This window comes from Dendropsophus ebraccatus, chromosome 8 (assembly GCF_027789765.1).
Source record: "Dendropsophus ebraccatus isolate aDenEbr1 chromosome 8, aDenEbr1.pat, whole genome shotgun sequence".
Lineage (NCBI taxonomy): Eukaryota > Metazoa > Chordata > Amphibia > Anura > Hylidae > Dendropsophus > Dendropsophus ebraccatus.
In genome coordinates, this window is record NC_091461.1 from 112,766,498 (window position 1) to 112,780,621 (window position 14,124).

The window sequence follows — 14,124 nt, forward strand, 5'->3', positions numbered from 1 at the left end:
AGCTCACCATAACTCCGCCCCTTCTGGAAGAGGCCCCGCCCCTCCTGCTGACATCACTTTCAAAGGAGAGGATACACTCTACTGTCATTCGGACGTCCTTTAGTGGTCGCTGGATTACAGAGGCTGCCGTCATGTCCACGCTCAGGGTGACCAGGGTAAGAGGGGTGAGGACCGGTGTCCCCCCCCAAGCTCAGTGTGTGCCAGGACCCTCTGCTCAGTATACACTCCTGCAAAGGGTGTCGTGTAGGACTACAAGTCCCAGCATCTTATGCTTGCTATGTCTGCAGCAGGGTTGGTGTGCAGAGAGAGAGTGATGTATGCATAAGAATTGTTTGATTAGAATTTATAATAATGATAACTTTATTATAATTGTTGTGGAACTATACGCTCCAGCAGACCTCAATTCATCCTATTATGGAGAGTCCAGTAATTTACTAGTCGCCGACTAGTGGTAACTCCTTGGGAATGGTGTTGGGATAATGTCTGGGTGTATGAGCTCTGACAGGGCTCCCCTAACCTGCAACTGTTCCAAGACTACAATTTGCATCGTCCCATCATGCCTTTAGTGCAGGGGTAGGGAACCTTGACTCTCCAGCTAAAGCTTTGGCTGCCCAGGCATGATGGGGGTTGTAGTTTTGCAACAGCTGGAGAGCCAAGTTTCCCTACCCCAGCTTTAGTGCATTATGTTCCCCAATTTGCGGCTTTCCAGAAAAACTACAACTCCCTTAATGCAATTGCTGTATCCCGATAATGTATCCTGTTCACCACCCTTTGACTGATGGGAGTTGTAGTTCCGCAGCAGCCGGAGGGCCTCAGGTTAGGGGATTGTGCCCTACGGACTGCTATACATGTTATATCACATTTCTAGAGCAAAGGTTACACAATGCATCAACAAAGTTGTCACCAGCCAGCCCTGCTGAGAGATCACATACCGCTCATACCTGTCATGCTGTCTGGGTTAGGGGTCATTGAGGCGGTCCCCTATGGCTTCACCAACCTTGATTGACGGATCTCTTTCTGTTTGATTGATCCCTATGCAGTGAGGCGCGGCGAGCGTTAGTTTGGGGTCATCTCCCTCCGGGTCAGCTGTTACGGTGGTGTGGTAGCTGAGTGGGTCTTGGGGCATTTGTCACGGTAACCCCGGACAGTGTTGGAACCTTACCAGCATAGAAAAGAGAATTAACCCAAGTGTAGTGATGTGTGTGCGGGTCCAGAAAAGATAAGCCAGAGTCTGGTGCTTCCGAAAAAAATAGGACAGTTTACTGGAGATAACCATAGTGCACTACAAGGAATACTGATAGTACAATACCGTCCATAAATACAATCGTTACAGTCTTGTAATAACTCAGGTGCTTGTGGTAAGAAGATGCTTTGCAGTAGAGAGAGGAGATAAGTTGCCAGAGGGGCCCTGCCCAATGTAGAAATGTACTCTGCCGGAACAGTAGAGGTATGTAGAAGAGAGCTCTACTCCTGGCCACCTTCTGCCCCCTAGTTGCAAGCTACCCGTCCTAGGTGGGTAAAACAAGCCCCGGGTCTTCCCAGTCGTCCTGCAGTGCGCAGTGTAATATGTAGACCTTTTTATTACCTTTTGTTTCACTGGGGTCAGTTCCTATTACTTCTGAAGGTAACTGCTCTGCACAGTTCAGAAAGGTTCATGGCGTGGGCATGGTGCTCCCTGTTAGATTTCTCTTCCTTTCATTAAGGCTTAGCACTGCATAGCAGTTCTAGTGCTCGAAGAAGAAAACTGGCAACTTGCTAGTTCTGTCCCTGTTAGAGGACCTGGCCAAAGCCAGGCCCTGGCTTAGCTTCTCCAGAGACCTGTTTGTCTAGCTCATGGGTCTCCAAACTGCAGCCCTCCAGCTGTTGCAAAACTACAATTCGTATCATGCCCGGACAGCTATAGCTTTTGGATTTGGCTGTTCAGGCATGATTGGAAATGTAGTATTGCAACAGCTGAAGGGCTGCAGTTTGGAGACGCATGGTCTAGCTCCTTCTCTCACTGAAACTCCAACTAGACTGAACTGCTTCTTCCACCAGGAACTCCCTACAAAGGCTAACTAGACCTCTGATTGGTGGGGTGTGTGTGGAGAGAATGAGAGGGTAGAGGATAGGCTAGAAAAAGAGGGGAAAGCACCTGGACCAGACCTAGCATGTGACATAAAACACTTTGGGGGACATTTATTAAGTCCGATGTTTTTTACGCCAGATTTATAAATGTCCCCGCAGCTCCGGCGCTACAGAGATTTATGAAGAGGTGGAGTAGGTTTTCGGCGTATCTTTTAGTTTAAAAAAATGATAAATCGCGCCCCCCGTTAAACCCCCTCCACCCCCTCTCCCCCCCCCCCCCCCCCCCATCCCAGCGTACCTGGCGGAAAGTGGCGATTTGCGAATATTTTATTTGCAAAACGGCCTTTTGCGAATAAAATATTCACAAATCGCCCCTTTCTGCAAAAAAGTACGCCTTTTTGTGTTGATACATATCCCCCTTAGTGTCACTGTCATATATTATTTTTTTTTAGCAGAAATCAATAGTCCAGGCGATTTTAAGAAACTTTGTAATTGGGTTTATTAGGCAAATCTGCCATTATCTGCATTCAAAAAGACTTTCCCCAGGTGCCCTCCCCCTCTCTTATTCACTGCTCATTATCAGGAAATTTTATATCAGTTGGGGCCTGTTTGTTCTATGGAGAAGGGGGGGGGGAAGATTAGTCGCAGAGAACAAAGGATTACACAGCGGGACCTGTGTGAAAGCTGGTATTCAGAAGTCAGAGAGGTCAGTGCTGACTGTCTGAGGAGATAGCCCGGTGATGTAGCTGTAAATTAACTCTTTGTTGTCCTGTTTTGGTGCCTCATCTCCCTTAACCCCTCCCCTCTCCATAGAGAACAATGAAGATAGGGGGGAGAGCTTCAAACTGCTTTTTCATGATTAAAAAAAAAAAACGACAGTGACACTTTAAACCCTTTTCTTCTTTCAGCTGTGCACAGGATAAGCTACATACAAACACAGTAGTGACAACTAGTGGGAAAACCACAGAATACAGTAACGGCCTCTCCCACTTTGTAAACCTGAGTGAAAACTTTGCACAGGTGCTGGGACACTACACCGCCTTCTATACAATCAATGCTGATTGGATGTGGAGAAGCCACCGGGGTCCACCCTAATGACTCCAGGCAGCATGAAAAATATGACTGCTTCCCTTTAAAGAGTATGCTATAGCCTACACCTGTATCGAAGCCATTCAGGTGCATGGGAAAGTTGACTATTATGTAGCTATGTAGCTCTTACAAGGGGTCACATGTCGACTTGCAGGGACACTACCTCCTATGGGTGGCACCAGACAGCGATCTCTCTTCCTCCTGGAGGAATAGGACACATTAGATGTGGAGGGCCCGGGTCCCTTTAAGCCGCCGTCTCCTGAGTAATGTACAGCGCACCTGTCACTTATATGCAGAGGATTTGTAGGCGGAATCCATATTCATGAGCCCAAATCCTGACAAGTCATTACACCTGCCCACGTACACGCGCTCCGGATTTCACCCATTTATAAGAATACAAAACTGGATGATGAGAGTTATGTTTCTTTTATGTGTGTAATCACTGCAAACCCCAGAACCTGTTACTATGTGGCCTAATAGATGTCTATAGGCATACTGTATACTACCGTGCTTCCCCAAAAATAAGACCGTGCCTCATACTTTTCCTCCCTAAGGGTATATTCACACGGACGGGCTTGCAGCGAGATTCTCGCTGCGAGCCCGGCAGGTCCTGGCAGTTCCCATACACTACATACTTGCTGCGGTCTAAACGACCGCAGCGAGTATGTAATTATACCGCCCTTAACCCCTTCTGCTCCCCCGCTGTAAGCAGCATACATTACCTGTCCTTGCTGCACGGGTCCGGCGTCCTGCTCTCCCGCCCGGCCAATCAGTGGCTGCGGCTGGGCAACACACTGATTGGCCGGACAGGAGAGCAGGACGCCGGACCCGTGCAGCAAGGACAGGAAATGTATGCTTACAGCGGGGGAGCAGAAGGAGTTAAGGGCGGTATAATTACATACTCGCTGCGGTCGTTTAGACCGCAGCCAGTATGTAGTGTATGGGATCTGCCAGGACCTGCCGGGCTCGCAGCGAGAATCTCGCTGCGACCCCGCCCGTGTGAATATACCCTAAGAGACATTGGGGCAGACTAAAATTAGTGTAAAGTAGAATTGTCTTAGTTGCCCCTAGCAACCAACCAGATTCCACCTTTCATTCCTCACAGATTCTTTGAAAAATGTAAGGCGGAATCTAGTTGCTAGGGGCAACTAAGACAATTCTAATTTGCACCAGTTTAATAAGTCTCCCCCATTATGTTTTATTTTCGGGGGATGTCTTATTTCTGTCTCCCTGGCCTCCCCCTTGGCTCTCTCTCCCTGCACACCCCTCGGCATACTCCCCAATGTCCTGTAGGACCAAGATACCAGGAGACGGGGGCCATGGAACAGTGTGCCTGCGGCGCTGGCTGTCAAGGTCCACGAGGGGATTAGGTGGTGGGGGGGGGTGGACTGGTGGGTGGTTAGTGGCCTTACTTGTGGGGGGTGCCTTATAGACCCGTGGCTAATGTTCATGCATTTGGTTATTCTCCCAGGTTCTGCAGAACATTGCCAAGAGCGGCTGGAGGGCCCAGTCCACGGCTCCTCGGGTCGCCACCAGCGCATCCTCCTCCTCCTTCTCTCCCGGCTTCAGCTTTGGTGAGTGTCAGGTGTCATTTTCTTACCTGCTGATAGTCATGTGAAGAATCCAGGGTGAGATCAGGATCCTGCTGAACAGGATATACCAGGAACCAGTGATGACTGCAACAAAGTGTATACACCGATCAGCCGGAACATTAAAACTACTGATGGTTTACTGTGTATGGGTAGGAGCCATATGGGTGGCAGGAGGGGTCCTACACAATATTACGGAGGTGTTTTTAATGTTATGGCTGAAGGCCGTATATAACCAATTATAAATACATAAGGTTGTGACATATAGGCCATGTTCACACAATGTACTAATTTTTTAAAAGAGTGGCCGTTGTTTTCCATTAAAACAACAGCCATGCTTTTCGTACTGCACTAATATGCATTATAGTCAATGGAAAAACAGCAGTTTTTTTTTTTCACACAGTGCATTGTTTGACACTCCATACAACGGCCGTTGTTCAGTGCATCATGTGAAAACAATGGCCATTGTTCCATTGACTCCAGTGCATATCATTGCAGTATGAAAAGAATGGCCATTGTTTTACAGGAAAACAACAGACGTTCTTTTAAAAAATATTACATTGTGTGAACATAGCCATATATTCCCTCTCTGTACAGAGCTAAATGAACAGCAGAAGGAGTTTCAGGCTTGAGAGCCCGGAAGTTTGCCAGAGAGGAGATAATTCCTGTAGCCGCCCAATATGACCGATCCGGGGAGGTGAGAGGAGCGACCATCATCCCCTCCTATTAGCCTCATTGCCATTGGACAGTCAGTAACTTAACTCTTTATGTTCTTAGTATCCTTTTCCCATCATTAAAAGAGCCTGGGAGCTGGGGCTGATGAACAGCCATATCCCTGAATACTGCGGTAAGGATGTGTCCTCGGTGTCAGCCATCTGGGTGGATATACAAGGACGTAGCCTCCTATAATCTCCTTTATATTTGGGGCTGCGCTCACTGCTTTGTTCCTTACAGGAGGCCTGAACCTCGGCATCTTTGACACGTGTCTGACCACAGAAGAAATTGGATACGGCTGCAGCGGTATTCAGACCACCATAGAGGCCAATTCCCTGGGGGTGAGTATAGGGACAGACCTGATCCCATACAGCAGAGGAGGAGCAGAGCGCTACTATAGTTTATGGGAAGTTATAGAGAAAGTTGTGGCTTATGTGACGTTACTTATTTACACAATTACCATCTGTATTATGTCCTCCAGAGCTGTATTCGCAGTAGTGCTGACATCAGGAACTAAGGTTGGCTTTTACTCCATCAAACTACTGTACAGGCTCGGCTACTTAGCTGTACAAATGTGGTGATGCCCCGCTGCAAGGCGCGACCGGTCAATTGCCAGGTGGTGAAGTGTGACGCCACTCCGTTAGTGGTTGGTCGAGGCACAGCTCAGCCCGGCGTTATGTTGTCGCGACGCCAGAGTCGGATGGGCACACAAGTATGCTGGCACACCTGCTTTTATTTTGAGTAGGCTGGCTATACTTTTTCCCTGTGGACAGTAACCTGCCAGGTTGTTTGGGGGTTCCTTGGGCAATTATCACGGTGGTCCGGAGTGGAGTAGTGACCCGCCCCGACTATTGGCACTGCCACCCACAGAAAGGGGTGATAACCCAAGGAAGCTGTGATTACTGTGTAGGTGCTTGGTGAAGAACCACAGAGTCCCGTTAAAATATACTCTTGTTTACTGTGAAGATACTTGGTACAGAGAACATAGAATACACTTTTGCCTTGATACGTTACTTTAGACTTGAGAGACCAGATCTGTACCAAGAGTGAAAAGGTGACACAGCCGTGCGGGCTTGGTTGTGTGCTAAGAGATAGAAGAGGTTCAGAAGAGTAGAGAGAAGGATGTCGAGAGAGTCGCAACCCATGTAGTACTGTGCTCTGCTGGAACTTTAGAGGTAGAATCAGCAGAATTCTTGAATACTTGTGCCCGTGTTTTGACTCCTTGGTCTTTGCACCCCTTATTGCCCGCCAGTGTCGGGTGACAAGCCCCATACCTTGTTAACTAGGATGAGCAGAGTCGTCAGAGTTCTCTGAGAGTGCTTAGGCTTTTAGCAACTTTGCTCTATCCGGATTAGTTCCTTTACTTCTTGTGGATACTGTCCTGCACTGTGTTACGATGTCTACCGCGTGGGTTGAGATGATCCCTGACTTGTTCTCTCTAGTAGTGACTTAACACTGCATAGTGTGTAATAAGGTTGCATGAGGGAACACTGTGTTTAGGTCTCGCATACACATGTGCTCTGCTCAAGGTCTAGACCACAATCCTGGACTGGGGACTTGGCAGGAGCCAAGGCCCAACTTGACTGCTGTAGGGAGCACCCTATCTTGCGTCCTTCCTCTACAGAATCCAAGGCAAGAAGACCTCACACTTCCTCTACCCATGTGACTTCCTTCCTACAGCATGTGTAAACTGTGCTGTGAGTGGGTGAGGAGTGCGTGTGTAAGATGTAAAGAGAAAGGTGATAGGTTAGAAGAAAAAAGAACTCTCATTGGCATACAGATCCATTTGGTACATAAAAAAAACAATAACCCTTTAGTTCCTACAGCTGTGCAATATCTGTACACAAATACTTGTAACAACGACATCTAGTGGTAAAACTTTGGTATTGCTGCATTACCACTTACACTTTTAAGTACAGACTTTTGCGAAGGGTGTAATCAATTGCCACACAAACTCGGTTGTAACTGGCAAAATAGTGAGTACAGCTCTGGAGTATAATACAGGATGTAACTCAGGATCAGTACAGGATAAGTAATGTAATGTATGTACACAGTGACCCCACAAGCAGAATAGTGAGTGCAGCTCTGGGGTATAATACAGGATGTAATTCAGTAATGAATGTAGACCACAGGTGTCAAACTCAGGCCCCCCAGCTGTTGCAAAACTACAATTCCCATCATGCCTGGACAGCCAAAGCTAAACTTTGGCTGTCCAGGAATGATGGGAATTGTAGTTTGGCAACAGATGGGGGGGCCTGAGTTTGACACCCCTGAGTTACAGTGATGGCATACAGACAGTGGGGTTGGGTTATACTGCCCAGAATCTAATGTCTAAAGCCCCTATTACTCGGGGCGACTGAGAGGAGCTGTCAGCCTTCGTTTGCTCCTCATTTCCAGCTTGCTGTCACCCCCAGTGCCAACGGCGGCAGCAAGCGGGTGGGTGCAGGGGGGCTGCCCATGTAATCGCTAGATCGTCCAGGCAGCCCATAGCAGTTACCAGCGCTCTGCTGCCACCGCTCCTATTCAACGGAGCAATGGCAGCAGAGGGCTGCTATCATAGTTGTTTGCCTTTCAACATGTTAAAAAAAAAAAACGACTGCAACGATCAGCCAACATCGTTCATGTCGGCTGATCGTTGCCTTCTATTACACAAGACGATCGGCTGTAATGGCTGATAATCGTCTCGTGTAATAGGGCCTTAAGTAATCTTTAAAAAACTAAATAAAAAATCTGAAGTTATTTTTTTCTTCCACAGCAAATGCCAGTGATCATCGCAGGCAATGAGGCCCAGCAGAAGAAATACCTGGGGAGATTGACTGAGGAGCCAATGATGTGTGTAAGGGGAATCTCGTAATCTTGTATATAGGTTCTGCAGTAGATTGGCGTTACACTGTCATGGCTGATCTGTTGTCTCCACCTCCTTCAGGCGTACTGCGTCACTGAACCCGGAGCAGGCTCAGATGTGGCTGGTCTGAGGATGAGGGCAGAGAAGAAGGGAAATGAATACATCATCAATGGACAGAAGATGTGGATCACCAATGGGAGCCAAGCTAACTGGTATGTGTGCTTAACCCTCAGAAGACCAGGCCAAATTCAGTTTTTGTGCTTTTGTCTTTTCCTCCTTCCTTTTTGCAACGCCAATTGTACTTTAAAATTACAGGCGTAATTTCTGCATAACATATGCTGCGAAATCGGAAAAAAATTATTTGTGCATTGAAGTTGAAAAAAATAAATCAATAAATCTGATGTTCTCTATGTGCCTCCAGTCAGTATGATTACAAGGATATGTAACTTGTATAACTTTCATCTTATTTGATGGCTTTTTTTTTTTTATTTATTTATAAAATGTTAAAAGGGGGGAAGATTTAAACTTTTATTAGGGGGAGGGAAATGCTAGCTGCTCTTACTCACCAAGTCCTTCTGAGTATTTTGAGCCGTCACCCGTCTTTCTAGCTGCTGCCATTCCTGAGTTACACGTTTTTCTAAAAGATCTATAACCAAGATAGGAAACTACATTTCCCATCATGCATTTCTCTGATTAGTCCATTTGCGTACTCCCCCCCCCCCCCCCCCCCCCCTTAGCTTTCTTTCCTGCCCACTGCTGTCATTACTATTTCACAGAAAACACAGGACTGTTTTTTCACAGATTTTGCATCACATCACCCCAATATGTATTCCATACTAGCTGATGATGTAGCAGAGCTGACGCGCGCATGGTGTAGCTATGTGCTACATAACAGACATCTGTTTACTGGGGGTGTAGTGTAGGTTTAGAGCTCTGTTTGCTTACTGTGAATGAAAACATTCTAGTTCCATCCAGACTCTAAGAACATCTATATTACTTACAATATACAGAGCTGTGACACAAAGACAGGTACATATACCTGCATTCACTGATAGCAAGCAGAGATAGAACTATAACTTTTCATATTACAGAAAACTAGGCTCAGGGACACATGTAAGTCTATGAAAGCAGCACATGTGCATGGAGATTATGCAGATAATGTCTCTCAGAGGTTGGGTTACCAAGTCAATAGACAGCTAACCTGGCCCCCAGAGAGGAGATCGCATGTTTTGTGACCACAAAGGGAGGGGGGGAGAGGGAGTTGAGTGTGGTCAGAGTGGACCTAAAGTAGAGGATTTTACATGTCCAAAGCCGATACAAATGAGAGAAAAACAGGGAAAGGGTGCAAAGACTTTTTCTTTTTTACACACTAGCTAGAAATCCCCTTGGGGGACTTCTATTATAACTTCATTATCTCTCACAAGACCACCAATAATGGGGAAAAAAGGCCATTTAAATGCAGCTGTCAGCTTTGACAGCTGCATTTAAATGGCCAATTAGTGGGCGCGGTGGTTGGACCGTTCCCGCTAACTGCCACAGTCGCCGGATGCTAATAGCCGCCGGGAGTGCGTCAGTTCCGAGCAGGATCATTGGGCTATCAGGGCAGCAGCAAAATGCACATGAGGAGACCGGAACTCAACTTACCAGCTAGTATGATGTGTGTGTGTGTGTATATATATATATATATATATATATATATATATATATATTCCAGGAACGCTATAAGTTATACATTTTTCTGTATATCATAGGTACTTCCTTTTGGCTCGCACTAATCCTGACCCCAAGGCTCCAGCAGGAAAAGCTTTTACTGGCTTTATTGTAGAAGCAGACAGTCCTGGAGTACTAATTGGGAGAAAGGTGAGAACTTTTTTTCTATTGGTAATTAAAATTACAAATTGTTGCCCAGCCCCTTTGTTCTTAGAGAGAGAAGCTGTCACCAGAGCAGTCTGGCTATGGCTTACCGCTCCCCATAAAGGACACCTAAATGTTGGCTGTACCGAATGTTCCTGTGTATGAGGAAGATGGGAGAGCTAACTATTAGCCTAACATTTGTTCTGCCAAAGGCCGTAACACTGTGAAGAGGCATTGTCACCAACAGGGGTTGTGAACACAAGCAGTTTTGCAATAAAGTCTATATTTTATGGGTTTTTTTTCAAATTAACATTCATATGGCCACTAGGCACCTCCATTCCTTTGTTGCGGAGTCTGTTTGCTAGGAATAGCCCGAGTGCTGGATGCGACTTGTAGTGCCGCCACGATTTCTATGTTTCTGGATGGGGACATCCTGTGTTTGTTTTTTTGTTTTTTTTTTGTTTTTTTTTTTAAACAGAGAAGCGTGGAGCACAGTTTGGCTGTATGTATAACGTTTATTTAAACATAGGAAACTTAAGAAAAAAAAAAAAAAAAGGGAAAAATGCATGACAGGTACTATTTAAGTTCTTGGACACCGGTCTGTTTCCAGGAGATGAACATGGGGCAGCGGTGCTGCGACACCAGGGGGATTGTGTTTGAAGACGTCCGGGTTCCTGCTGAAAATGTCCTAATCGGAGAAGGAGCCGGTTTTAAAATTGCCATGGGGGCGTTTGATAAGACCCGTCCACCGGTAAGTGATGGTTCAGTAGCCGGTATCTCTGTGGCCTGTGAGCCATACACCTGACTGTGGTTTGTTACAGGTGGCAGCGGGGGCGGTGGGATTAGCTCAGAGGGCGCTGGATGAAGCCACTAAGTACGCTCTGGAGAGAAAGACCTTTGGAAAAGTCCTCGCTGAGGTAAATACTGTAACTGTGCTTCTACGTGTATAGGGCAGCTTCTACTTACTGTCACTTTCACAAACTTCACATAAAAGTGCCACAAGTGACTATAAGGAACATTGTAACATATCTTATAAGAAAAATGCTTCTCTTCCTCAAACTTTTATTCACTCTAGAAATAAAACTGCTAAATTTCATCCTTTGTTTATAAGATGGTCTGTCAGCTCACTGAGGGATGAGGTTACATGCCACCCAAATAAGTTTATGGAGAGGGGAGGGGTGAAGAAGTGAGTTCAGAAAGCAAAGGGAGAGTGCAAGAGACTATTACACAGGAGCTCACTGTAACTATTAGATATCACATCTCAGGGTATGAGTCACAACTTAAACTGCTCAGAACTGCTTTATAATGTAATGTAGAATAGAGATAATGGGGGAGGAACTCCTCTTTTGTGTATGGTTGACATCATAACAGATAGTCTATACTCACCATCTCAGCAAAAATTAGAGATGCTTCTGAAAGAGAAGAAGTAAATCCCTATAGGGGACCATTACAAAAATATCTGTTTAATTCCAGCTTTAAAAAGTTGCACAGTATTAGAACAAACAGCGCCGAACCTTCCTACAGGCCATGTGGGGTATTGCAGCTCAGATCCATTGACAGAAATGAAAACTCATGAACCTGGACTGAGGAGGATACTGACCACTCTGTCTGGCTTCTTTATTATGCAGCTGCTTAGGCCTCAGCCTCATCCACTACCAGAAGTGGACTATGGATTGGGGAACCCGCCCAACACTATCCCCAATCCAGAAAACTCCAGCCCCTATTTTGGCTTCATTACAAAGCCAGATAAGGTTTTTCCTAAAAACACACACTATGCACTCCCTGGAGCTATAACACATATGACAGAATCTGGGGGGAACATACCTGTCATCAACTATTTCACTAATCACTATCTCACTATATATACATATATATATATTTGTCCAGCATCAGGTAATTTCCTTCTTGTTGGCCGAGATGGCGATGAAGGTGGAGCTCGCCCGCATGGCGTATCAGAGAGCGGCTTGGGAGGTGGACTCTGGCAGAAGGAATACGTACTACGCCTCCATTGCCAAAGCATTTGCGGGAGACATTGCCAATCAGGTGGCATCAGACGCTGTTCAGGTATTAGGAGGAAACGGATTTAACAGTGAATATCCTGTGGAGAAGCTGATGAGGGATGCGAAAATCTTCCAGGTAAGTGGAACCTATCAGCATGGAGGGATACAGTGACATCTGCCTCTGGCTGTACAGGAATCATGGGAATTGTAGTTATACAGCTGGAGGGCCCCAAGTTCTCCATGCCTGTAATGAGGTAGTTCACCCCCCCAAAAAAAATCTTTCAAATCAACTGGTGACGGATTTCTAATTTACTTTGTAAAAAAAATCTCCAGTCTTCCAGTACTTATCAACTGCTGTATGTCCAGCAGGAAGGTGGTGCATTCTTTCCAGTCTGGAGAGCAGAAAGGGTTTTTCTATGGGGATTTTCTCCTGCTCTGGGTAGTTCCTGACACAGACAGAGGTGGCAGCAGAGAGCACTGTGTCAGACTGGAGAGAAAACTACTTCCTGCAGCTGATAAGTACTGGAAGACTGGAGACTTTTTAATAGAAGTAACCTACAAAATCTCCGGCACTTTCTTACACAAGTTGATTTGAAAGAAAAAACAAAAAAACATTTTTGGTGAATAACCCATTTAAAGGTGCTGATTTCACTATCCCTAAGAAGCTTTGGCCAGCAGCAGCCACTACAGGACAAATGTAGCATTACATGGTGGCCAGTCAAATAAATGGACTGGTTCCTCCAGAGTCGCCCAGGACCCTCCTTTATGATGTCCACGGAGTCTATGTACACTGCGTTCTCCTTTACACCATCCGCCTATATTCCGCTGTTCCTTTGCTCTTCTCTTTCCACTTTTGATCTCATGTCGCATTACATTGCATTGAGTTATTTTCTGAAGGCCACCTATATGGGAATACTGCGACATGGCACTGCTGTGTTTCCTATGAGGGCATAATCTCACTTTGCGGATGGTCCCTTCTGGCCACAGTCTGTTCCGTCACTTCTCTAACAACACCTCATACATACAGTATCTAATATAGGGGCATACTTACCTGTACAATCTGCTTCCCTTCTATTCCAGATCTATGAAGGCACAGCCCAGATCCAGAGACTCATCATTGCTCGGGAACATTTGGGCAAGTACAAGGAATAAAGGACTGGCTCAGGACCGCTCCCCTGCTTCACCCTCAACCTTAATGACAAGTTTGTTTTTGGCACAGCAGGAGTGTCTGTACTGTGTGTCACCTCTGTACTGTAGGACTGGCTGCGGATAGACGGCTGCCTGATTTATACGTTTTATAAGGTTCTGTATTATAAGCTGCTGTATTCAATGACTGTCCTAGCATCAGAGCCACATGTCAGAATGTAATACCAATCCATCCAGAAAACCCTACACTACACTGTGACAGTCAGGCTTTTGGCTTTGGGTCCAGTCAAAAAAAATCTTAATAAAATAATTTGTCTAAATTCATTTGAATTTTTTTTTTTTTAAATCAATTTGCAAACAGTGTTAGGGTAAAGTGGAAAATAAAAAGTAAGGCCCCCTTCACACACCACCCAAATTTCCGGACCCATAGAATTGCATTAGTCACGGACACCCTTCCAGATTTTTCAGGAAGGGTGTCCGTTCCAGAAAATAGATCCGGATTTTTTAGAACTGGTCCAATTTTTGGCCGTAACTCTGGCCCGGACGCCCCCCCCCGTAGAAGTCTATGGGAGCCTTGAAATCCCGGACGCTTTTCTGATGCACATCAGGAAAGCGTCAGGGTTTCCACTCACCCAGAATAGCTCCCCCATTGGGAATGGAGCAGTGGCCACCCGGACTTCAGCACCACCAGCCGCCACTGGCTGATCAGACGAAAAAATAGGACATGATAGGAGATGTAGTTCTGCAAACTGGATGGTCAAAGCTTGCAGAACAACTCCCATCATGCCCTGCTGACAGGCCATGATTGATGATGGGAGTT

At 46.0% G+C, this 14,124-nt stretch overlaps 1 pseudogene; it reads left to right on the plus strand.

The window, feature by feature from the left end:
- The first annotated feature begins 53 nt into the window (after window positions 1–53).
- Window positions 54–13,624, plus strand: LOC138799817 (medium-chain specific acyl-CoA dehydrogenase, mitochondrial-like; annotated as a pseudogene).
- The last annotated feature ends 500 nt before the right edge of the window (window positions 13,625–14,124 follow it).